This window comes from Hermetia illucens, chromosome 2 (genome assembly GCF_905115235.1).
Source record: "Hermetia illucens chromosome 2, iHerIll2.2.curated.20191125, whole genome shotgun sequence".
Lineage (NCBI taxonomy): Eukaryota > Metazoa > Arthropoda > Insecta > Diptera > Stratiomyidae > Hermetia > Hermetia illucens.
Genome location: NC_051850.1, coordinates 66,469,971 through 66,495,573, shown reverse-complemented (window position 1 = coordinate 66,495,573; position 25,603 = coordinate 66,469,971). Strand labels below are relative to the sequence as shown.

At 42.7% G+C, this 25,603-nt stretch overlaps 1 protein-coding gene across 1 annotated transcript in view; it reads right to left on the bottom strand.

Annotated features, from left to right (window-relative positions):
- The window catches only part of LOC119650333 (formin-J), a 218,778-nt gene extending 195,793 nt beyond the window's left edge, over positions 1-22,985 (bottom strand). The window contains exon 1 of the mRNA XM_038052988.1: positions 22,628-22,985. The gene's annotated coding sequence lies outside the window, so the exon portion shown is untranslated. The remainder of the gene's footprint in view (positions 1-22,627) is intronic.
- Between the last annotated feature and the right edge of the window lie 2,618 nt (positions 22,986-25,603).

The window sequence follows — 25,603 nt, the reverse complement described above, 5'->3', positions numbered from 1 at the left end:
TAGGAGGAGGACAAACGCCTTCTGGATGCTGATTTCACCCAGCAAAGTCACAACTAACGAAGTCAATGATAACAAAACGGGAAACCGGAAGCTGGACGTATCACGTGTGAAAGGTTTTGAGTGTCTCCTATATAAAAACATTTGAGTGGACATTCGTTGTCAGAAATTTGCTTTCGTGTGCTACTCAAAATCTTAGAATTTGCACTGATACGACGAATTTGACCTATTATAACTTTCTCAGTAATAGTGCGATATCCACCAAACTTAGGTTGGATCATGCTTTATATTATTTTTTATATTACTGCGTTACTCATGATTGTAGGATGGACTTAAGAATTTTTTTGCAGTTAATTACTGAAAATTATACTGATATACTATTATTAACTTTATCTGAACAGTTATCGGTATGGAGGGTATTTCGGAGCTTCGTGTTTTTTCAGATTCGAGCTTTTTTTAGATTTTGTGTTGGGTAAGTTCTGAGAATGAGTCCGTGAAAGAAATGACCATTTTCAGCACCCGCCCTCCCTCTGTGTACATTAAATGTCATAACTGAGAACGGCTTCGAAAATTACTAATCGATACCTTTCATTTGATACCCTACCTGGCTAAATTTTTGTGCGAAAAATGTTACACCCCCCTCTTGTATGCATGGAGGCCCCCTTAAATTCAAAATAGAACGATGTATGCATGGGCGTTTGCAGTTCTCACTTTCCCACCAAATTTGGGGTCAATCGGCCTAACCGTTTCTGAAAAAAAAAAATAGGCACACAAATAGTAAACCAATTTTCATAAGGCTTTGTTTTTACAAATTCTCGTTTCAAGGCCTTCGACGACCAGAGTTGAACTGATGATGTTGCGGTTTGCCGGTACGTGGATGGTGTTTTCAGTTCAATTGGCGACCGGGTGTATTGCGAGCTCCGCCAGCGTAGCCGTTGAACTCTATTGCTAGATTCAATATTGTGGAACTACCCTGGGTATCTGATCACAGTAGTTCAGGGAGATATGAAATCTTCTTCTTTTTCTTCAGCCTTTGTCCCGTTCACAAGCGGGGTCGGCTCGTCGTGATCGGCTTCGCCATTTGGCTCTATCGAATCCCTGATCTCGGTGCAATCTCGAGGCTTTCAAATCCCCATCCAGCGTATCAAGCCACCGTTGCTTAGGTCTGCCTTTTGGTTGTTTACCATCGACTTCGATGTTCAGACCAATCTTTGCAAGTGAATTCTCGTTTGCCCGAATTGCGTGACCATACCATCGAAGACGCCTCTCTCGCAACTTTTCCACGATCGGTGCAACCTCATAACGATCGCGGATATCCTCATTTCGGATGTGATCTAGACGTGTGACGCCACTAGTCCAACGTAGCATCTTCGTCTCCATTACCGCGAGACGCCGTTCATTGTCATTTATGGCTACGTATCTTCAGCAATACCTTTTTTTACCGCTTTCTTAGTTAAGTACTCCCTTTGTAACTTTGACGACCATATTAGTTCCAATCTTGATAGCTCCCCAACCCCTGTTTTGATAAAAACCCGTCGCATTTTTTTCCTTCCCTCTTGTTCGAAAATCCTTGAGAGATATGTATACAAGTAGTTGACCGTTCACCTTGTCCCGCCACCAACTTCGTGGAGTGCACGTTATCTACAGTAATTTATCCAACAAGACCGATGAGCGAGTTGCTCTAGGAAGACGAAACACAAAAAACAGAGTAGTAGTAAAGGCTTCTGGAAAGAACTGAAGCATTTTTCACGCAGCCGGCCAACCTCGGAAGTAGCTGATACGCTGTGTCCCACATAAAGAACACTGGCAATCATATATGCTATATGCTACCCTCGTATTAAGAACCACGTCAGTGTTCCAACTATCATCCAATAGCAAAAAAATAAATGAGTATTCCCGAAAGATGTGAAGATAATAGTTGGTGAGTTCAACTTGAAGGTTGGCAATGAACTGATTCACCGTGGCACTACTATTAACCACAATATTTACAATACAACTAACAATAATCGTAGTTAATTCGTAGAATTCGAATGTAGCAGAAACTTGGCCATGTCAGAAGGCATGTTTTCCTGACTGAGAAATCCGAGATAGGATTTCGTTCAATCAAATAAATTACCTTGCCATCGAATAGACAGCCTTTAGTGATCTTGGCGTGCATATTGGGAGCCAATTGCGATAACGACTAGTATCTTGTCAAAATGAGATAGACCTATCCCAGTTATCAGATTTTATATCGACGTGCTCCAGAAAAAAGACTGCTTCGAGATGGAGTTTTAAAACTATAAATTTCACTTAAGCTAAAGTACGATTAAATAACCGACAGTATTTTAGAAAAATTAGATCAGTTAAAATGTGCAATTAGGACAACCGTGGATGACCTAGTCAGCATAATCGAAGGCTCGAGCCTTTGTCAAAAAATAATATTCGTCAATATCAGGCAGATTAATGACTTCAATGTTATAAGCTCGACATACTTTACATATCGAGACGTTAACAAATGTATAATACATACGCCTCAGTGGACGGTTACGCCTTCGACCAACAAGTCCTAATGAAACAAGTCGTTGTATTTTATTATATAATTATTTGTTATATAAAAATATTTGAGTGGACATTTGTCCGATTAGAACTTAGCACGTAATATATGCATATATTATAGAAGAGAGAATACCCACTTTCTCGTGATACTGACATTCAAAGCTTTGGATTTGCACAGAAGTGACAAATGTGACCTATTATAACTTTGTTAGTAATAGTGCGACTTCCACCAAATTTGGTAGGATTATCCTATATAGCGTATATTGCTGCTGGTGGTACTAGGAATCTAAGGGGGGTTTTGCAGCTAATTACATTATTATACTATTATTAACTTTATTCGAACAGATATCGGTAAGAAGGTTATTTCGAAGCCTAGGCACCATACACCATATAGTGGCATCCTCCTGATTTTTCGGTTGGGTAGTTTCTGAGAATGGGTCCGTTAAGGAAATTATCCCTGATCAAGGGGACTTCCCCTTGAGTTTGATCTAGAATGATGTAATTCACTGTATGCGTGAGCGTCCACAGTTCCCCACCTTTCCACCAAATTTGGTGTCAATCCCTGCAACCGCTTCCGAGAAAAATGCGTGTGACAGACAGACAGTAAACTGATTTTAATAAAAAAATATCTTCAAAATCATCTGTTCTCATTATAATGGGTGGTTGAAGAATCCTGCAAATTTAACATCGATGTGCACCATCAGCTTTGAAATCCCACCTAGACAACACAGGAAAGTTGGCATAGAGCTTCAATATAGAACTTGGTTCGAAGAAAGCAGACGGTTCCGGTTAAATATAGCCGTGTTAAGAATTCTCATCGATACAGAAGGGACACTGCAGCCAGTAAGGGTTGATATTAGGATCATGACCATCAAACCCAAGCAAGCAAATCAACTCGAACGCACAAAACATGTCAATAGGGGAATGTATCTTAGAGCACACCAGAGAAAGGACAGCTAGGATGACGACCAAGTTCGAACGAGAATAAGTTTAGCAAATAAGAATTTTTACTCGGCCATTCTGCACTTCTGCAATATGAAACGGTATATGGGGAAATCAAAAATTCCACATATACAGGACCATCTACCATCAAACCTGATGACAGCCAAGCGTGCCGCGAAAATTTTTAAGTGACGAATCTTGCTACGAATACCTTGTTCGATCCGGGCGGTCAAAGTGGAGAATCAGGTACAAATCGGGGTTGTATGAAATCTTTTACGATCCAAATGTATCCATTCTAGTTAAACTTCACAAGCTGCAGTGGGCAGGCTATGTGGAACGTATGGTCGACGCAAGAATTCCCTAGCGCACGTTGAAAAATGAAGCTTAAGGCGCAAAACCACGAAAAAGATGAGAGGACAGAGAGGGCATATGTACGATTGCAACAGGCTGCTTTTAGGATTTGTCAATTGGAGAGCCTGGTCAGTGGACTGAACGGCGGAGGTAATGCACCCTGGAAGCTAACATTCGATCTTAGCGGTTGCGTCATTGATAATGATGATGATAGTTTGCATCTGGGACTTGACAATCTTGATGTTATTTTGAACTCATTTTATCAGATTATTATAACCCGCTAATTTTTTCAAGGTAGCAAGATTGCATAAAAGCTATGAATCAATCCCTTGTGATAGACAGAGAAGCAGCGTCCCGTTGAAGACCTATTAAGCGTATTTGCAAAAAGACACCTATCGAGTTCAAAATTTTACCATCTAAGTAAATGAAAGACGCTTGTAGTAAATTCGTTGGGGCCACTAATAGTCGCTAGTTAACTAAATCCAGGTTATGAAGGCAAGCACACTATACAAGTGAAGTTCGGATATAGAGATAGATGAATGACTGCAACACCAATAGCAGGGTCATGAAGGGTTCGTTAGCGAAAGGACTAGTTCACAAGGTTTAAGCGATTCAGAGATGACTTCTGCTGAATAGCAGTGATGATGATCTGCTATATACATATGTATACAGTGTGTCCAACAATAATACTTAAGGGACTGGTAGAGCAACATACAAGAAAAACATTAAATGAAATTAGTAAAAAGCTGATGGTTTTCGAGATATTGGCCAAGGGACTTCATGAAAATCGTACTCTTGAATCAGATTTTCGAGTGTCATTTCTAAAGAAATTCATATTTTTCGATTCCGATATCAGTTTTTCTATACTAGTTGACATTTTATTAATCAAGTAGCAAAACTATGCAACATCTTTGAGGTATGCATTAACGATAGCTTTGGAAACTACATTAAATAAGCAAACTTTTCAAGTCACTGGCCAAGCTAGCTCAGTAATTTTTTTATAGTATAAGGGCTCAAACTTCAGGGATGGAAAAAAGTCGGGAAACCGGAAATTAGTGCTTCAAGTATGAAGGGTTTTGTGTATTTGTTATATAATCATATTTAAGTGGGCATTTTCTCCTGTTTGTACTAATAACGTTTGTACTTTTAGTTTAACACTGATATTCAAAGTCTTAGAATGCAAAGAAAAATTGCACAAATGTGACAACTTCGAGCTATTATATTCACGGGTTCCACCTTCCTGCCAAATTTTTTATCAACAAGCGTAACCGTTTTCGAGATGTTTAATTAGTTTAGGTTCGCGTGTCTAGGACCAGTTTGCAATTTTCATTCCATTGGTTCATATTAGATTTCATCTTACCAAAAAAGCTTAAACATTTTATCCAACAGTTGGCACTCCGCACAGAATTACAGAAAACATCCCGAAACCTTTCATGTTCAGAACGCTCAATTCCCAGTCACCCACTGGCTCATTTCTTTATTTCAATTCTTACATAACCATATATCGGCACATTCCTATCCCCAGCAACACATATTTATAGAAGTAATTAATCATAGATTGAAGCAGTTTCACGGTTCGGACGAAAGATGCCTAAGAATGCAATGTAATGATATGTATATGAGCGTCAAACGGCGGTTAGCATTCGTTGGAACCTCTTGAGGACACATTGTGCGCTGCCGTTCTTAGAATATCTAATGACTTTCCGGGCACCCCCAATAAATTGCGGTTAAATATTTGACGACTACGCTAGATCCGCTAACGGATGTAGCTGCGAACTTCATATTTGCGCCTGCGGTCAACGCTTGATTCGCTTGAAATTTGCAGAATTCTGAGTGTAATTAACCAGCAGGTGTTGGGTTGCGGCGGTTATTTGGGCAAGTGCGTAACCGTTTCACGCTCATTTGATTTGGGATATTCCAAATTCGTAGATAACTGCAGACGTTAAGCAACCATTTGTAATGTTGGCTGATTTCAGTACACCCAGAGTGTTCGTAATAGACAACAATAACCGTTTTACAGTTCAACCAACCAAGTATGAATCAATATCCGTCATCTAACGTAAAAATTTGCGAACAAATTAATTAAAAAGATATATTTGCACCGGTGTAAATAGTATGTGAACATTTGGTAGATGTGGCGATATTTTTATTCTGATGGACAAAATTCAGTGAATGCAAACGGGTTAAGAAAGTACCATACATTTTTGTGTAACACAAGCACTTCCAAATTGGGCAATTGGTTTTTTGCATATCAACAATTAGAAGCAGAAGGCAAAGAAGAAAATTTCGCGGTTGATGGGCGTCATAAGATTGATAGTTACTGAAAAGAAGATTTGCTGGAGTTTAAAATAATATATATCTATATAAGGTTCCTTCTTTACATTGTAGAAATTTAAAAAAATCGATCTGCTCTAACTCCTTAGGAATGCCTTACTCAAAGGATTAAGGTGGGGAAAATATCTTAATACTTTTAATTTAAATTTTGGCCTTTTTGTTCGATGCGAACATACCGAAAAGTTCAGACGCGTTTTTCTCGAAACTACATTTTGCAAATTGGCCGAACTCAAACGTGGAATAAATCTTGATAGACTGAGTTGAAATTTCAACTGTATATCCGCAATTCTATTCTGCGTGATATTACATAGGATTTTTTATATACATTGCAAAGTGTAAACACAAAACCTTATTAAAATCGGTTTACTATCTGTCTGTCTGTCTGTCCGTCAAACGCATTTTTCTCGGAGACGGTTATAGCGATTGGCACCAAATTTGGTAGAAAGGTGGGAACTGTGAACGGTCACACATATAGTGAGTTACATCCTTCGTCGAATTTAAGGGGGGCTCCATACATGCAAAAGGGGGGTGTACATTTTTTTTTCATCAAATATAGTCATGTGGGGTATCAAATTAAAGGCCTCGGTTAGTACTCTTCGAAGCCGGTCTTGGTTTTGACATTTGTTGAAAAGGTGGGGAATGCGGGGGGTTGAAAGTGGTCATTTTTTTAACGAACCCATTCTCAGAAACTACTCAACCGAAAAACCTGAAAAAAATCAGAGGGCTGCCATTATATGGTGCCTAGGCTCCGAAATACTCTCCATACCGATACCTGTTAAAATAAAGTTAATAATAGTACATTACTAGAATTTTTAGTAATTGACAGGGAAACCCCCCTTAAGTTCAATCTAGAATCATAATCACAGCAATGTAGGCTACAGCATAGAGCATAATCCTGCCAAATTTGGTGAAAATCACACTATTACTAACGAAGTTATACTAGGTCAAAACTGTCGCTTCTCTGCAAATTCAAGACTATGAATGAAAATATTACTTGAAAGTGGAAATTTTCACATAATATATGCATATTTTACGTGGTACATGCTAATGAGACAAATGCACACTCAAATTTCTTTATAAAGGAAATACACAAAACCCTTCATACCTGAAGCGCTGAGCTTCCGGTTTCCCGACTTGTTTAATAACTAATTTTCTGACGATTTTTGCCGGCATTCTCTAACTAGGTATGTATATGGAAAAAAAATGGAAAAAAATTTGCCCGACAGACATTGAAGGTGAAAGAAAAAGTTGTCGAGGAAAAGCTTTGTACCCGCCATTTTCTTCTGCATTGTTTTCAAAGAAATTATTTTTACCGATTATCTTATGCATAACTAAGGCTCTTCATCAGAATTTTAATTTACTGCAGACGGAGAAGGATGAAGGCGAGTCTCCCGCGCCTAAAAACGGGACAGATTGTACCAACTGGTCCTCCAGGTTGGGGGTTGGGCAGGGCTGACAACCGTACACGGAAAACAACATGTCACGAAGCCACAACAGGAGCCTCGGATAGGACGGATTTTAAAACGACGGACCCGGCAACGACAAAGGAACAACGATTTGCGCATTTTCTCATGGAACGTGCGCTCCCTGTACAGAGATGAAGCTGATAAGCAGCTAGCCGATACCCTGTCCCAATATAGGGCTGATGTAACAGCGTTGCAAGAGATGCGATGGACAGGGACCGGTTTCCTGGAGAAGAGCCACTACACCATATATTATAGCGGTCATCCAGTAAACCATGTGCATGGAGTAGGTTTCTTAGTCAGCCAAAAAATGAAACCTGCTGTTATCGGCTTTGAAAGCATAAGCGAACGGCTATGCACTCTGCGCTTGCGAGGCAAGTTTAGAAATATAAGCCTCATAAACGTTCACGACCCTACAGAGGAGACTGCAGAGCCGGAGAAGGATACCTTCTACGAGGCAGTAGAAAGAACCCTCGAAGCCTGTCCCAGATATGATATCAAAATCATACTTGGGGATTTTAACAGCCAAGTAGGGAAGGAGCCCGTATTCAGGCGATACGTTGGCTCCCATAGCTTACACGAAAAAACAAATGATAACGGACTGCGGACTACTCAATTAGCAGGGTCACACGAAATGGTTGTTGGAAGTACCTGGTTTGCGCGGAAAGCGGTCCACAAGCATACGTGGGCCTCTCCAGACGGGACCACTTTCAACCAAATTGACCACGTGTTGATCGAACGCCGCCACCTCTCAGCCTTGATGAATGTCAGAACATATAGGGGGGCCAATATAGACTCGGATCACTATCTCATTGGCATGGTGCTCCGAGCTCGAATAACAATACCACCTAGAATCCCCTCTGACAATCAGGTGAGAGTGAACACTGAAGCCATCCACAACACAACCCTCCGCGACACCTATAAGAGGGAAATGGATGCTGCAATAACCGCAGTCAACAGAGGACCTGGAGATGAAGCATCAACTAATGATCTTCACAACCACCTGAAGAACGTTATCATGGATACGGCCACAAATATACTTGGCCCCAGCCGCAAAAGGAGTCGGAACGGCTGGTTTGACGATGAATGTAAGCTAGCAACGGAACGGAAGAATGCCGCATACCGAGTAATGTTGCATTCTCAAAGAACGCGGGCACGCGCAGAGACTTATCACGAACTCCGTCGAGCGGAGAAGCGACTTCACAGACGGAAAAAGGAAGCCTGGGAGAACCAACAAGTCTGTGAACTAGAAAAGTACAGGGAGCAACCGCACCAGGCGCGGAAGTTTTACCAACAAGTCAGCAGGATGAAGCCTTATACACCTCGATGCTCATCCTGCCGAGACAAAGAGGGAAATCTGATTTCCGACAGAATGGGCATGCTAGAGCGATGGGTTGAGTACTTTGATGAGCTACTGAACAACCAGAACATCGGCGATTTGGAGGTCCCGCCAACTGAAGACGACGGACAAATACTGCCACCACCAAGTTTAGGAGAAACAGTCCGTGCAATTCATCGGCTAAAAAATCATAAGTCGCCAGGAGCCGATGGAATTACAGCCGAATTGGTTAAATATGGAGGCGACCAGTTACACCAAGTGGTTCATCAACTTGTGCTCAAGGTATAGGACAGCGAATCAATGCCTGACGATTGGCAACGAGGCATAATCTGTCTCATACATAAAAAGGGAGATATCACACAGTGCAGCAATTATAGAGGTATCACGTTGCTGAGTACCATCTATAAGATATTCTCCACTATCTTGCTAGGCCGGATAGCCCCATACGCCCAGAACATCATTGGCCCATACCAAAGAGGCTTCACTCCAGGCAAATCAGCAACAGATCAGATTTTCTCTGTGCGGCAAGCGATGGAAAAACTGTTGGAATATGGACAACAGTTGCACCACCTGTTCATCGACTTTAAAGCCGCCTATGATAGCATAGCTAGGGTAAAACTGTACACGGCCATGAGAGAATTCGGTATCCCGACGAAATTAATAAGACTGACTAGGCTGACCCTGACCAATGTGCGAGGCCAGATAAAAGCAGCAGGATCACTCTCAAGACCATTCGACATCAACAACGGTCTACGACAAGGGGATGCGCTATCATGCGTCCTCTTTAACCTGGCCCTCGAGAAAGTGATCCGTGATGCTGAGGTGAATGCAAGAGGTACGATCCTCTTCAAGTCCACCCAACTACTGGCCTATGCTGACGATATCGATATCATGGGAAGAACCACCCGAGACGTACAAACTGCCTTCATCCAGATCGAGCAGGCGGCGCGAGATCTTGGGCTGCACATCAACGAAGGCAAGACAAAATATATGGTGGCAACGTCAGCACCGAAGACGAATCAACCAACAACATCAAACCGCACTGGTCAAACACAAACACGAACAAGAATAAGGATAGGAGAATACAACTTTGAGACCGTTGACAATTTCTCCTATCTAGGGTCGAAAGTCACAACCGATAACAATTACGATGATGAAATCCGCGCACGGTTGTTGTCAGCCAACAGAGCCTATTTCAGCTTACAAAGACTGTTCCGCTCGAAACGTCTCACCATAGGGTCAAAGCTCTTACTGTACAAGACTTGATCTTGCCAGTCCTCATGTATTACTCGGAAACTTGGGTTCTTAGCAAGAAAAATCGCGAACTCTTGACCGCGTTCGAGAGAAGAATCCTCCGAAGAATTTTTGGCCCCCTACATGAGGATGGACGATTCCGTAGCCTACACAATGACGAAATCTATGAGCGATACCATGACCGTCCGATTGTGGATAAAATCCGGCTCAATAGGTTACGGTGGGCGGGTCACTTAATTCGTATGGATGAAGATGATCCCACCCGGAAGGTCTATAAGGGCAATATTTATGGTAGGAAAGGAAGACGAGGCAGACCCTGCCTAAGATGGAGCGATGGCGTGGGCCGGGACGCCAGACAGCTTTTAGGGATATCGAATTGGTGGACCTCGGCGCAAAACCGGGATGTCTGGAGTTCCTTATTAAGGCAGGCCTAGACCGGATACCGGTTGTTGCGCCGTTGATGATGATGATGATCCCGCTGGAAAAATATGTTGTTGTGGTGTTGAAAGACCCTAGTTGAAGGAGAAATGCTAGAGCGTTCACCTTAGTCGACGCGAGAGGACAAGTCTCGGTTCTGTCGAAAAATAGGCAAGGGTTCTTGACGCATGGACGACATCAGGAGGTAAGTAAATAGGTCCGAGCAAAATATGTACGTATCTGCACGCTAAATATTGACACACTTGTTGGAAAGACCGAGGGACTCGCAAGAGGTGCAACCTGTCTGGTGCCAAAATCTACGACATAGAACGCGAACGCGGCAAAATTGACAATAAACTTCTCTATTTTGGTCGTGCGATTTGATGACCACCTTATCGCACTCTTCACTTCTTCGCCGCGTACGCAAAATAGACAGGTCGATGTAATGCCGAGAAAAACGCCTTCTGACAACTTCTCGATACGAAGACCTGCAATATGCCTGCTGATGACTATATTGTCATTGTGGGTGACATTAATGTCGTCATGTGGGTGAAAAGGCAGACGGTAACAGGTACCATAGGGGAAAATGGTTTGGAGCGCGCAATGAGGGTGGTGAATTTGCAGACGCCCGTTTGTACTATACATGGTTCATCAAACGATTGTCTCATCTTCCTACATTTCATAGTGGGAACAGTAAAACGCAAATCGATTATATTCATAAGACGCCAACATTTTATCACCGGCATTGATTGCAAAGCCGCTTTCTATGAGACCATCGCACCTCAACACCGGTTGATGATTGCTATCGTGCGAATCAAGCCACCGAATAAACAGCGTGAGGAACGCACTGGCCCGCCACGTTTTAAATTTTGGCGATTTCGTGAGAAGACGGAAGAAGTGATCTCACTTACGTGATTACCAACCATTACCAATGTAGAAAAGTCCTCGAACCAAGTTAAAAACACGTTCCACAAATGGTTCTATGCAATCCTCGGGGTCACCAAGCCAGGTAGGCGGTTCATCAACCGAGATACTTGGATTTGGAATGACGATGTCCAAACGAAGTTTCCCGACTATGAAACGCTTGGTCAATTGACATGTTTACAAAAGTGTCAACCGGAAAACAAAGAAAGCAACCGCTGCTACCCAAGCGGCCCATAACAGAGATTTTTACGATAAACTGGACACTCGGGATGGCGAGTGAAATCTATATCAAGTTGTTAAAAGCCGACAATAATTCACACAAGATATCGAACACTCCTGTTGCGTTAATGCCAAGGAGGGTTTTCTGCTTACTGACCGACGAGCCACGACGGATATATAGCGAGAATATTTCGAGCAGATTTCAACTGAAGACTTTGTTCATCCTTCACTTCTACAAGCATTGCCGACATTTGGGGCAATTCTAGTTGTCAGCACTACCGACGTCGAGGAAGCAATAAAACGAATGAAATCGGGGAAAGTAACAGAACATAACGACATCGCATATGAGCTCCGGAATGCGAGGAGTTGGGTTCCAATACTCTGGTTATGTGAGTTCAACAATCATATTATTGAGGAAGGTAGAACACTTTCTGACTGCAAGAAAATACCACAGTTACAGTATGGAAAAAGAAAGGTAGTCGAGTAGAATGTTCAAAGTACCGTTCGATCCGGTTGCTGTTCCATACCATGATGATTTTTGAACACAGTCTTGACAATCGTATTCCCGACATTGTTCAAATAGCTGTTAACCAAGCTGGGTGTGTCAAGAACTGCGGAACTACTGACGCAATATACGCTATGCGATCATTCATCAGAAACACCGCTCACGAAATGCAGTGTAGCATTTCTGGATCTAGAGAAGGTTTTTGACTGTGTGTCAGACGAACTAATCTGAACTAAGAAGGACTGGTGCGCTGGGTTAAATTGCTCCACCGCGATCTGAAAAGTAAAGTTGGAAGTGTGGCCGGTATATAAAAACCGCTTCGTGACTCAGTCAGTGTTCATCAAGGAAGCGCCCTTTCACCACTTGTTATGAACACTGTCACTGTCCCTATACACTGCCATATGCAGATGATGCTTTCGTACGATCTTACAACATAATTGATCTCAAGCAACTTGCCCAAAAATGGTCTTATGTTGAATCTGAATGAAACAGTGGCAGTAACCTGCCCCGAACTGAGCGCTTTAAATATCTCAGGTCAATGCTATCCGCCAACGGAGAACTAGGTTGTGAAATTGCTCCACATGTTAGCGCAACCTGGATGAAGCGGCATTCCACAACTGGTGTTCTTTGTGGTCGACGTATCAGCGAACGTCTCAAATCGGCAGTGTCGCCCGAGAGAAGCATCTTCAATGGTATGGTCACCAAATTAGCACTAATGAGAATTGACTTGCCAAGGTTGGTCTGAATATTAAAGTCGATGGGAAACAAATGTGGCTTGTTATGCTGGATGATGATTTGAAAGCCTCGCGACTGCATCTTGATTAGGTAAATGACAGACCCAAATGGTGCAACCGATCACGACCAACCGACCCCGTTTGCGATCAGAACAGAAACCATAAATTCCTAGGCTTTTTCGGGTTTAATCATACAATTACGGGGTTGTACCACCTAGGTTCCAATCCAGATATGTGGACTTTTCTTGGATATACGATACTCAGACACCCCCAGGAATGGCAGGGACCGGGAGCGGCGTGACTCAATTTTATCAGAGTAACAAAAGAAATTATCAAGTGCAAGAGTTACCCGTCGACGTCTTTCAATTCTCTTCACAATGGCGTCCAGATTTTTTCCTTTTTATATTTCATTCGAGCTGTAGCAACTTTTGATTCGATTTCGGTGACGCTCCAGGCTGTAAGGTATTTTTGGTGCAAGTTCGGATGCATCGAAAGCATTATTAAAATCGGTTTACTGTTTGTCTGTCTGTCGGTCTGTCCGTCACACGCATTTTTCTCGGAGACGGTCATAGCGATTGACACCAAATTTGGTAGAAAGGTGGGAACTGTGAACGCTCACACATACAATGAATTACATCATTTCACGTTGAATTTAAAGGGGGGTCCCCATACATGAAAAGGGGGGTGTAAAATTTTTTTTCATCAAATATAGTCATGTGGGGTATCAAATTAAAGGTCTCGATTAGTACTTTTCGAAGTCAAAGTTTTTTTTTGTTTTGACATTTCTTGGAAACGTGGGGAATGCGGGGGGTCGGAAGTGATCATTTCTTTAAGGGGACCATTCTCAGAAACGACCAAACCGAAAAATCTGAAAAAAATCAGGAGGCTGCCACTATATGGTGCCTTGGCTCCGAAATTCCTTTCATACCGATATCTGTTCAAAGAAAGTTAATAATAGTATATTACTATAATTTTTTGTAATTGGCTGGAAACCCCCCTTAAATTCATTCATTCAGCGGCACGAAATTCTGCAGTGATGTAGGCTATAATGTAGAGCAAGTTTGATGGAAATCGCACTATTACTAACAAATTTATAATACGTCGAAGTTGTTGCTTCTTTGAAAATTGAAGACTATCAATGTCAATATCACCCGAAAGTGGACATATGCATATATTACGTGCTACGTACTAAGAAATACACAAAACCTTTCGTACCTGAAGCGTCCAGCTTCCGGTTTCCCGACTTGTTGATAATGGTGTGAATGAAAGCATCTGACCGATCATCCGATATTGACTAGTAAAAAGCCAATCGCGTGGTGACGACTGCTGGACTAATATGGTTCACAATTGTTAAGTTTCATAGCAATGAAATTGAAAAATAAACAATTTTGGGAGAAAGATGATCTCAAGGGATGCCTCGACATAACGACTAAGGTCTCACATACTAATATGGATAGATGTTGCAATCATTAGACCGATGTTTGATTATGCATTCGTAGTCTGGTGGGTTAAGGTGAAACAAAAGAACTTTGACTATAAATTGGCCTTACTGTGAACAACTGTATGTGTGGGTATTACTGGTGCCAGCTCCAAATGCATTACTCAGTTAGAAGTCCTTAGATATATAGATTCAGAGCACCGTAATACAGCGGCTCCTAGACTAATTCTTTTAGGTCTATAATGAAACAATGGATGTGCCCTGTACCCGCATTTGAAACTGAACTGAATCCAGTTCTCATAATGCCTTCAGATTCTCGCAACTCTATACATCCTTTTCCTAGAAGATATGAAGTTATCTTCAAAAGTAGATAAGACTGGAAAGGAAAAGTGGGTATGCGATCCTAAGGGCAGCAAACTGAGTGATTGTCGAGAGGTTTAATGCAGATTAAATACGGTCGAACTACTGTGGGTACCTGTATGGAAACTGAAACCTTAGATGTCTTCACAAAAGAGGAGTCAATTAATGCCAATTCGGGGCCGGAATCCGCTATTGAAGTGTCAGTAGAGTTGGTTAATGCTGTTTGGCTAATCACGACACGTCAGACACAAAGATTCTGGGTTTTTTTTATGTAGGAAACATTGGGTGTATCATTTGCATATAGCTAGAAATTGAATTTTCAACGTCTCCTTCATTAAGATCAGAATGTTAACTTTGATGCCATATTGTCTTTCTATTGTTATCACAGGCTAACTAGATTTTGGACCAGGCAATACGTGAGCTTCCCGTGCAAGTCACTGTAATTAGCAATGAGTGCGTCTTAGGCATATAAATATACACGTGATAATTCCTGATGCAAGGTGATGCGTTAAACAGCCGTACTTGTCAGCGGGTGTCTATGCTTCTGTTTGCATGCATGCCACGGGGATTCGAAAAAGGTTGTAACTCCTTGGCTGAGACGAACGGTTCGTAATCCAACTTTCCTCCGCTCGTGAGACAGGTGAACAGCGATTAAAAGGAAGCAGTCCGACCTGCACAAGAGTGAACGTCTAAATTAGTATGACTAAGAGGGCAAGACAGATAGGCGGACTACTAGTTCAAGTTATCTCAGAAGATGTACAGGAAGCATTACTTCTGGGACATGTACAGAAAATTCGTTGGCTGCCTGCTGATGGTAGGCGAATAGTTCAAAGAGGAGAATAGGGAGGAGATAGAACATGGTTGTGGTCTGCGGCCGCGGAAAACGGACAGATATAGAAAAGTAGAGGTACTGAACGAATAAGCAACAAAGTGCTCGTGAAGCGCATATTTTACCATTCAGATAGGCCGTGAAAATCGACTAGGGGTCTGTCGCCGTAGAAAGTAAATCGCATTAAAACTAGCTTCTTATGCCGCGAATTTGACCATGCAGCGCTACAATACAAATGTGATGAGGATAGATCGACAAAATGCAGGAAGTTTGAATAAGGAGGCCATATATCTAACGAATGTGAAAATGGCCTCGAATGTATATTCTGTATAAAAAAAACAGAGTGTTAAGATAGAAATCGAAGGTAGGAGTATATGCCTGGTTTTTAAAAAAACATTGAACGGATTTCAATGCCTCGGCTGCAGAACAGGACGGTACATTGACGAACATAAGAGGTTAGAGCAGACCAACGTCAGAAACGTACCTATTTTCCCAAGAACGGGTCTGAATTTGCTTCTTGATGTAGCATATCATGAAACATTGTTAAGGAACATATGTAAGATTGGCAAGTTAGGGAGAGATAAACTCATAGCGGACGGTCTCTTAACAAAAGAGTTAAGGAGTTGTTGTTGAACCTGGAGAATATTCAATGCGAATATGTTCGCCAGGATGTTGTTAACTTGGCAGGATCTGAAAAGTTCGGCTATATAGTAGGGAAAGCGATAGAGAGTTGGCACGGAGAAATCACTCAGTTACAACCTGCCTGCATCCAAGCGAGATGGTTTTGCCAGCGGATCAAGAAGAAACAAAGGCATATAAAAAATAAAATAAATAATAAATAAATAAAATAAAAAGAATAAGGGTTGCCACAAATTACCTATCCGCGGTTTCTGAGGAAAGTCGTTACCGTCTCCTCCTCTGGAAGTAAACAGCACGATGTTTCAACAAACATAATAATTATAATCGTTGACACAACAATCCATATTGGATCAGGGCCTTGAAATGTGTTAGAGCACTTCATTCAAGACCGTAACAGTACACTACAGAACACTGTAGGAGGCAATGTGGTCAGCATTGCGTTCACCGAATTCATTACCCTGATTTGACTCAGGTACTCATTCACAGCTGAGTCGACTGGAATCCGACGTTAAATCACGATACAAATCCCACTGCCGCCAGCGAGATTTGAGCCGCGACCTTCCGTACGACAGTCTTGGGCTCTAACCACTCAGCTATCCGGACACTACATAAAATGCCTTAAACGAATTTGCGGATAAAGGAACTGGAAGAAATCTATGGAAGCGGTAGCGAGCTTAGCCAGCTTTCGTAACAGAGCGCTTAGGCTGCGTGTGGATGTGGAGAACTTCAATGGCCCATGGCATCTTTCGTCAAAAATCTCCACTACACTGATGATATTTGCTTGCCCTCTCACGGAGACATGAACTTTGGCCAAGTAGCTCCTGATTTGGAGAAAGAGGCAAGCAAGGAGTTGGACTGCATATAAATACCAACAAAACCAAAATTCTCTGACTGATCATTGCACTTTTCCTATCTGTGTTCATTGGCAGAGCATGGAAGGTTGCCTATCTTGGTAGCGTTGCTTCTGCTGGAAGTTCGCTGCTTTATCCAAATCTAGAAAATCCAGATACCTCAACATCATATATGAATATGCAGCACACGGAAAGTGCCCGTCACTGTTACTCCTAACCTTCAAACCTTCGTCAATCCTTGCCTCCACCACATCATCAGGGTACTCTAGCCCGGTACAATTTAGAACAAAGAATTGCATTGAGGCAGATATCTGTGGACATACTGATCAGAAGGTGAAAATGGCAGTGGCTAGGTTACACATTAACAAAAGGCGGCAACTCCAAGGATGAAGGCGTGTCTACCGCGCCTAAGAATGGGACATTCACTAAACCAAGTGCTCGGAGTAGGGTTCTTAATCAGCCAAAAAATGAAATCTGCTGTTATGCGAACGGTTATGCACTCTGCGCTTGTGAGGCAAATTTCGAAACATAAGCCTCATTAACGTTCACGCTCCTACAGAGGAGACTGCAGAGTCAGAGAAGGATACTTTCTACGAGGTAGTAGAACCAACCCTTGAAACCTGTCCCAGATATGATATCAAAATCATACTTGGGGAATCTAACAGCCAAGTAGAGACGAAGCCCGTATTCAGGCGATGTGTTGGCTCCCACAGCTTACATCAAAATACAAATGATAATGGACTGCAGATTATTCTTTGATATAGTGGGGCAAATATAGACTGGGATCACTGTCTCGTTGGCATGGTGTTCGAATTACGATACCACTCGGAATCTCCTCTGACAATCAGGTGAAAATTTACACTGAAGCCATCCACAACACCTATGAGAGGGAAATGAAGGCCGCAATAACCGCAGTCAACAGAGATCTTGGAGATGAAGCATCAACAAATGGTCTTCACAATCACCTGAAGAATGTTATCATAAATACGGCCACAAACATATTTGGCCCCAGCCGCAAAAAGAGTCAGAACGGCTGGTTTGACGATGAATGTAAGCTGCTAGCAACGGAAGGGAAGAATGCCGCATAGCGAGTAATGTTGCATTCTCAAAGAGCGAAAGAAACAACTCGAAAAGTATAGGGAGTAACTGCACCAGGCGCGAAAGTTTTACCAACAAGTCAGCAGGATGAAGCCTTACACACCTCAATGCTTCTCTTGCCCGGGCGCAAATGAAAATCTGATTTCCGACAGAATAAGCATATTGGAGCGATGAGTTGAGTACTTTGATGAACTACTGAACAACCAGAACATCGGCGAGTTGGAGGTCTCGCCAACTGAAGACAACGGACAAATTCTGTCACCATCAAGTATAGAAGAAATAGTCCGTGCAATTCATCGGCTTAAAAATCATAAGTCGCCAGGAGCCAATGAAATTACAAGCGAATTGATTAAATATGGAGGCGACGAATTACACCCAATGGTTCATCAACTTGTGCTCAAAGTGTGGGATAGCGAATCAATGGCTGACGACTGGAAAAGAGGCATTATCTGTCTCATACATAAAAGGGGAGTATCACACAGTGCAGCTGTTATAAAGGTATCACGTTGCTGAGTATGATCCATAAGATATTCTCCACTATCTTGCTAGGCTGCTACCAAAATGCCTTCACTCCAGGCAAATCAGCAACATATCAGATTTTTTCTCCGCAGCAAGCGATGGAAAAATTGTTGGAATATGGGCATCAGTTGCACCATCCTTTCATTGACTTTAAAGCCGCCTATGATAGTGTAGTCAAGGTAAAACTCTACACGGCCATGAGAAAATTCCGTATCCCGACGAAATTGATAAGATTGACTAGGCTGACCCTGACCAATGTGCGAGGCCAGATAAGAGCAGGAAAATCACCCTCAATGCCATTTGACACCAACAACGGTCTATGACAAGGGGATGCCCTATCATGCGTCCTCTTTAACCTGGCCCTTGAGAAAGTGATCCGTGATGCTGAGGTAAATGCAAGAGGTACGATCCTCTTTAAACCCACCCAACTACTGACCTATGCCCACGATATCAACATCATGGGGAGAACGACCCGAGACGTACAGACTGCTTTCATCCAGATCGAGCAGGCGGGAATAGGCGCGAGATTTTGGGCTGTATGTCAATGAAGGCAAAACGAAATATATAGTGGTGACGTCAGCACTGAAAACCAACCAACCAACAACATCAAACCGCACTGGTCAAACGGGAAAAATGAAGATAGGAGACTACAACTTTGAGACCGTTGATAACTTCTTCTATCTAGGGTCGAAAATCACAACCGATAACAGCTACGATGATGAAATCCGCGCACGGTTATTGGCAGCCGCTCGAAACGTCTCACCATAGGGTTAAAGCTCTTGCTGTATCTAGCCAGTCCTCATGTATTCCTCCAAGACTTGGGTTCTTAGCAAGAAAAATTGCGACCTCTTGGCCGCGTTCCAGAGAAGAATCCTCCGAAGAATTTTTGGGCCCCTACATGAGGATGGACGATTTCGTAACCTACATAACGACGAAATCTTTGAGCGATACCATGACCGTCCGGTTGTGGATAAAATCCGGCTCAATAGGTTATGGTGTGCGGGTCACTTAATCCGTATGGATGGGGATGATCCCACCCGGAAAGTCTATAAGGGCAATATCTATGGTAGAAAAAGAAGACTAGGCAGACCCTGCCTGAGATGGAGTGATGGTGTAGGTCAGGACGCCAGACAGCTTTTAGGGATATCGAATTGGTGGACCTCGGCGCAAAACCGGGATGTCTGGAGTTCCTTATTAAGGCAGGCCTAGACCGGATACCGGTTGTTGCGCCGTTGATGATGATGATTGGTTTTAATAAATATATTTTTACTGTGATTTACGGCGATAACTTTATGACCGAATGGGGGTCGTCAGTAGCTCCGACGTTTTCGTGATGGAAAAAAACAGATGAAAGAACCGTGTTCCAGAAGGCCAAACGAGCTTGAAAGCGACGAATACTAGTGACATTAGAGGATGTGGATAAATTAACTGTTACTGAAATATCAACGAGATTCAACAAAAACACCATAGGAATAAGAATTCGATTCCTGTAAACAAAAAAAAAAAACGGTTGGACAATTAGGTCTCAGACCTGAACAGCAAAAATCGGAAGCTTTTCCTTCTTATGCTCGAATGCTTCAAAGGCCTAATTAGGGCGATCAGACCCGGGTCTGCACGGGGACTCATCTGAAGTGGCAAATTGGTCACGAAACCTTACCAGGGCTATACTGGTACCATGGGAACCGGGAAAGCCCCAGGACTCTCATACTTCGGGTGAACTCCCGTTGTATGTGAGTACAACTCGGTTATTTGCGGTTGGCCCCCTTAGTGCGAGTTTCATGGTGGTTGTGGTTGTGCTCAAGCGAGAAGAGACCTTCGGGCCTCGGCGTGGTGTTACGTTTCAACACGGGTGCCGTACTCCTTAGTTCGATAGAGATTCAGGTAATTCTTGCATCCACCAGTATGAGTGGTGAGTATAGCACTTGGTATAGACTGGTACCGTTGTTGCTTGTCCAGCGGGGCTTTGATTGTGATCACAAAATCAATCCGTGTCTTAAGAAGACCGTGGGATTAAGTCTTCCGGACAGGTGCTCACGTAAAACCCTCGAGGATTTAACTGTCAGTGCAAGTAAAGTCAAGGAGGCAATAAAACGAATGAAATCGGGGAAAGCCACAGAACCTGGCACCATCGCATCTGAGCTCCAGAAAGTGAAGAGCTGGGGCCCAACACTGTGACTCAATGAATTCTTTAATCGGGTTATTCAGGAAGGTAGAACACCATCTGACTGGCAAGAAAGTATCACTGTTCCAATATGGAAAAAGAAAAATAGTCCAGCAGAATGTTCAAATTACCGTCGGATCCGGTTACTTTCTCATACCATGAAGATTTTTTAACACGTTCTTGCCAACCGTAATCGCGAAATCGTTGAGATAACCGTGAATCCAGCCGGATTTCTCAAAAACTGCTGCACCATTGATAATGACGATGACATATCCATTGTCACTATCCCAGAGTGATCGACGAGTGGTACAGAGAAATTGAAGAGATGCGTAAAATACTCGGAAAGTCCTGGAGGGAACTGAAGTACAGTTTAGCAAACCGGCAGCGAAGACGCGTAGATACGGTAGGTTTGTGTTGAAGCGTATTTTGACTCTGCATTATAAGTTCCAATTGAATTATAACACTGCGTTTTAACAATGCTGCAGTCTTGAAGCTAGAACAATGACTAAACGGGATACCCGTCGAGGGATGAATGCATATTCGATTGCCTTTACCAACTTATGGTAATCATAGGTCGTAATTGAAAAATACGATGATATTATATATTTTAGTAAACCAATTTCGAAACTATTGTTTGTAGAAAAGCAAATTTTAATGGGCATTCTTGAGAAACTGCCTTATGGAGTATCTTCGGAGCTCAGTATAACACGTTCCGTGCCATGATTTGAAGAGCTAAACAATGAGGTTCAAACTAATATTGTATCAGTGGTCAATGGTTCTATTATCTCAAACTGTCTTAGCTGTTGGAGACCCATAGCACCCTGTTCTTTCTACTGCACAGAACCTGGTTAGAAACCTGATTTGTTTGCAAACACTACCATTTCAAGGAGAAATTTCCTCAATCTTCGGAATATAGACTAAACTTTGAATGACGGCAATGTTAAAAAAATATTTCCCTATTTCTAACCAGCTAGGAAAGGTACGTAGGTATTCCAGTCCACTACGACCCCACGGAGTAACTTTTGCTCTTATTCCAAAACGAGGCTTTTGCGTCAATCGAGAAGTGATTTAAAAATGCCCCAGTGGAGGCTCACAATGCGTTTATGAGAACATGCGCATCTGAGACTGCATTAATGACTCCACAAGGCGCACAGAACAGAAGTCGGGTAACGTTAACTTCCATAAGGTTAGCTTTTATTATATTTCATAATGGGCATCGCAGTTCGTTTATGTGTTCATTATTCAATGACAAATCCAGTGGAAAACGGCTGGGCGATTCGCACTGAATAGGAGCAAGTCGACGGCGCAAGGTGAAACCAAGCTTTCATTGTACAAGCGACTGTTGACAATTTGTTTCACTTTATTTATTTGTCGATTCGATAAAACCAGGTAACTGCCGATAAAGCCAAATGTGGAAACTGCTGCCCGCTTTCCGCGTTCGTATTTATGAATGCCTCTCTATAAATAGTACCCACATCGAATTGGAAATAAAGTAATTTGAAGCTGAGAAACCATTCGGCCTGAAAGAGGAACAGGTGGGACGAAGTCGACGCTAGCGTTACTCATTGGGTTGCGAAAACTAGGTTTCTGTAGGCCTGCAGGAAACGCAGTCTGGCGCTTGAAATTCAGGAGAAAGATGTCTTTTCCACCCATCCAGGCGGACTTTCTTACGAAACGGTCTGGCATAGAAATAGGTGTTGGTAAACAAACATTACTTTGCGAAATCGTTGGCTGCTAGACTATCCAATAACGGCTGCTGGCGGAGGCACTGCACAGTTTCAAAATTCACACACTCAGGTACTATCAATTAGCTTTCGTAACAATGCACTGGGGCATGTGAATCCCAATAACGTCGGTTTTTAACAGAACACAGGTCGGTCACTTCGAACTCGAAACCACTTAGCGCGGCGTCGCGTCACCCACAAAACCGTTTCGCACAGGCGGTTCGCGACAAACTAACTCCAACGGCTCAATTTCCGACGCACTCAGCCGCCAACCGTGTGTCCACCGTAGTCTAGTTCCACCGAGCCCGCGACATCGCGTTCCAGTAACGTCTTAAGAAGTCTTAGCAACTTTGGCGCAGCATTTGTCGCTTGCCCCAACGAAAACAAGACAACAAGCGCGAGCTGGAACCTGGGCCCCCAAGCCCCATGCAGCCTACATGCAAGCGGCGGGCATGTGTTGAATGAGTAATTAAACTGCTTCGTGCTGTGGTACTTTGGGGAACTCTTGAGGAGCAGTGGCGTATCCACATGCCAGCACTTGGATAGTGAGTTCCCCAACTGCTCACTTGGATTCGAATTTGAATTGCAACGAACTAATTCAGGCTCTACTTGCACCCCTTCGATACCGGACGTTCCCAACAGCATCTGTTGCGTAGGACGCTTATATAACAAGTCAGGATGCGTTCAAATGAACAATCACATTTCGTTGTGTTTTAACACTCATTTTCCTCCCTTAGTTGTTCGATATGCCATGGGTTCTTAATTGGAGACATTCATACACAAATGCGGGTTGAAAATCAGATGCACCAAATATCGGTTTGGTATGCGTATATGGGACAACGTTTGTGTTTCAGTAGCGCAATTTATCATTTCTGCTCGGGACGCATCCTTAGATGTTTATCAATTTTTCGATCCCTTCGAACATCGCAGCGTTTGAAAGATATTTCTTGATTTCTTTTGGAGATTCCTTTTCCATGCATTTATTTGTGGCAGTAACGAGGCCATACATTAGACTGTTAGTTGAAAAGATATATAAATTAAACAGAAATGTCCTTCAATAAAGTAAAGAAAAGAAGGAGAACAAGTTGTCAACTAGACCGCAAGATTTACCCCTGAAAGTGTTGAAGATCTGCCGACTTAATTACGAGACTAAATGTGAAAGAATTGACTGAGAATAATATCTTTGATTGAAAGACTTTTGTGAGCCAAATGAAGTTGATAAGATTCATAGCTTTTTACCCGTTTGTATGTATCCCGGTACAAGGAAAGAAAAAGAAAACAGATTGTGTGCTACAGGAGTTGCAGATCTTGTGGGGGCATATGTTATGTATGTGTGTCGGGTAGGAGAGACGCATAGCCTCTGAACATTGTACTCCACGCGCAATCTAATTGAATATCTTAGATTCGTTTGCGTTTCGCCGGATTTCCGTTAGTGGATGCGATGCTACCCGCTGCAATTGTAGACCATCAGCACCAAAAATCTGTTGCCCGATACGTCCACAGGCGGGGCACTCACATAGGAAATGTCCTGCAAATGTCGCTTCCATGTTATAAGATTAACATGCAAATTTCATTGTCCACCAAAAAATAATTCTGGCCTTACCTGCCATGACTCCCAACTTCCACAAGTTGTCGTCCTTATGTGAGGCATAAGGACATTATTTTAAACAGATCTTTTCACAGAATACGGACATGCATACGGTTCTGGGTCTCAATTGGTTTCCTGGGATGTCCGCTAGCTTCCTTTCTTGCAACGCGATTCGTATCATGGAATTGAAGTGCGAGATGCTGAATTCCTTAGATACTTCTCTCTGACCAGACCCAATTTAACGATCGATAAAGAGCTTCAGCCTCTCGGGTAGCAGTTTTCTAACAACACAACAAATCAACAATAAAATAAGAAAATTACTTTGAGCACGTCTGTTCCAATCAACTAACCATAAATTAGAAAAATTATTTTTTCGCCCAAAAAATTGAGTTACTCTCTAACAACTTTTCTCAAAAATTTAAATTACAGATCCGTAATCAAAGGAGTGAGTGCAGTGCACTGCAGGATAAATTGACGCGGAATATAGCTCACTGGGGCCAACCTATCTCTCTCTTACAGTGAGCAGTTTCTCCTATAGGGTGATTGTGGCGGGCCAAGCCTCTTGTCTACCAAGGCCGTTAGTGAGTGGTGATAGCCACACCCTATACGAGGTGACCCTACTATTAACAAAACGCTATGGGTCTAGACTCCACTCCAGGATGTCATGCGAACCGTGCCCATAGTTTACAATTGGGGGTAACCAACTGTATTTGAACGGAGCTTCATTGATACCTGGTCGCCTCAGTTAGTGCGTTAGACGTTACCGTGCTATGGGAGGATATGGCACGGCAGACCTTCTAACAACCATATTCGTGGGAATAAATTTAGTAACATTATAAAAATAAGGTGGGACCCGCACACAAACTGGTTAACCAGGCGGAGGCACACCTCCAAAATACTGACAGCAGATGATTAAACGCAAGAAGGGAGAAGTTGGGACGTCAAGCAGTAGATTCAATATCAACATTGGTATACTGCGAGGATAACAACCAACAAACACCACTGCACAAAAAGCAGGGACAGTAGTATTATACGTCTGAGATCAATATCTCAGACGTCGGGAAGCAGACAGGTCTATGTGGCGTAGGTGCTTAATGGTACCTGCGTTATCTGAAGGAAGGCCTGAAATCAAGATAGGCCCTTAGATGGCTCAGGACAGACCTAAGCCATCTTTATCGGAGCCAAGAAAGCTCGCCAACGGAGATTAGCCCGCATGAAAGGAATACTCTCAAAAAATCTAAGCCTGAATCCAAGAGAGGAGAAAACCTGGGCAGGTCAGGGGTGAAGGGAGAAATCAGGAAGCCCACCATCAGTTATGTTAGTGCGGTCAAGGGCATTCAGCTGGTCATATTGCCAAAAATATTTCCCGAGCAAATACT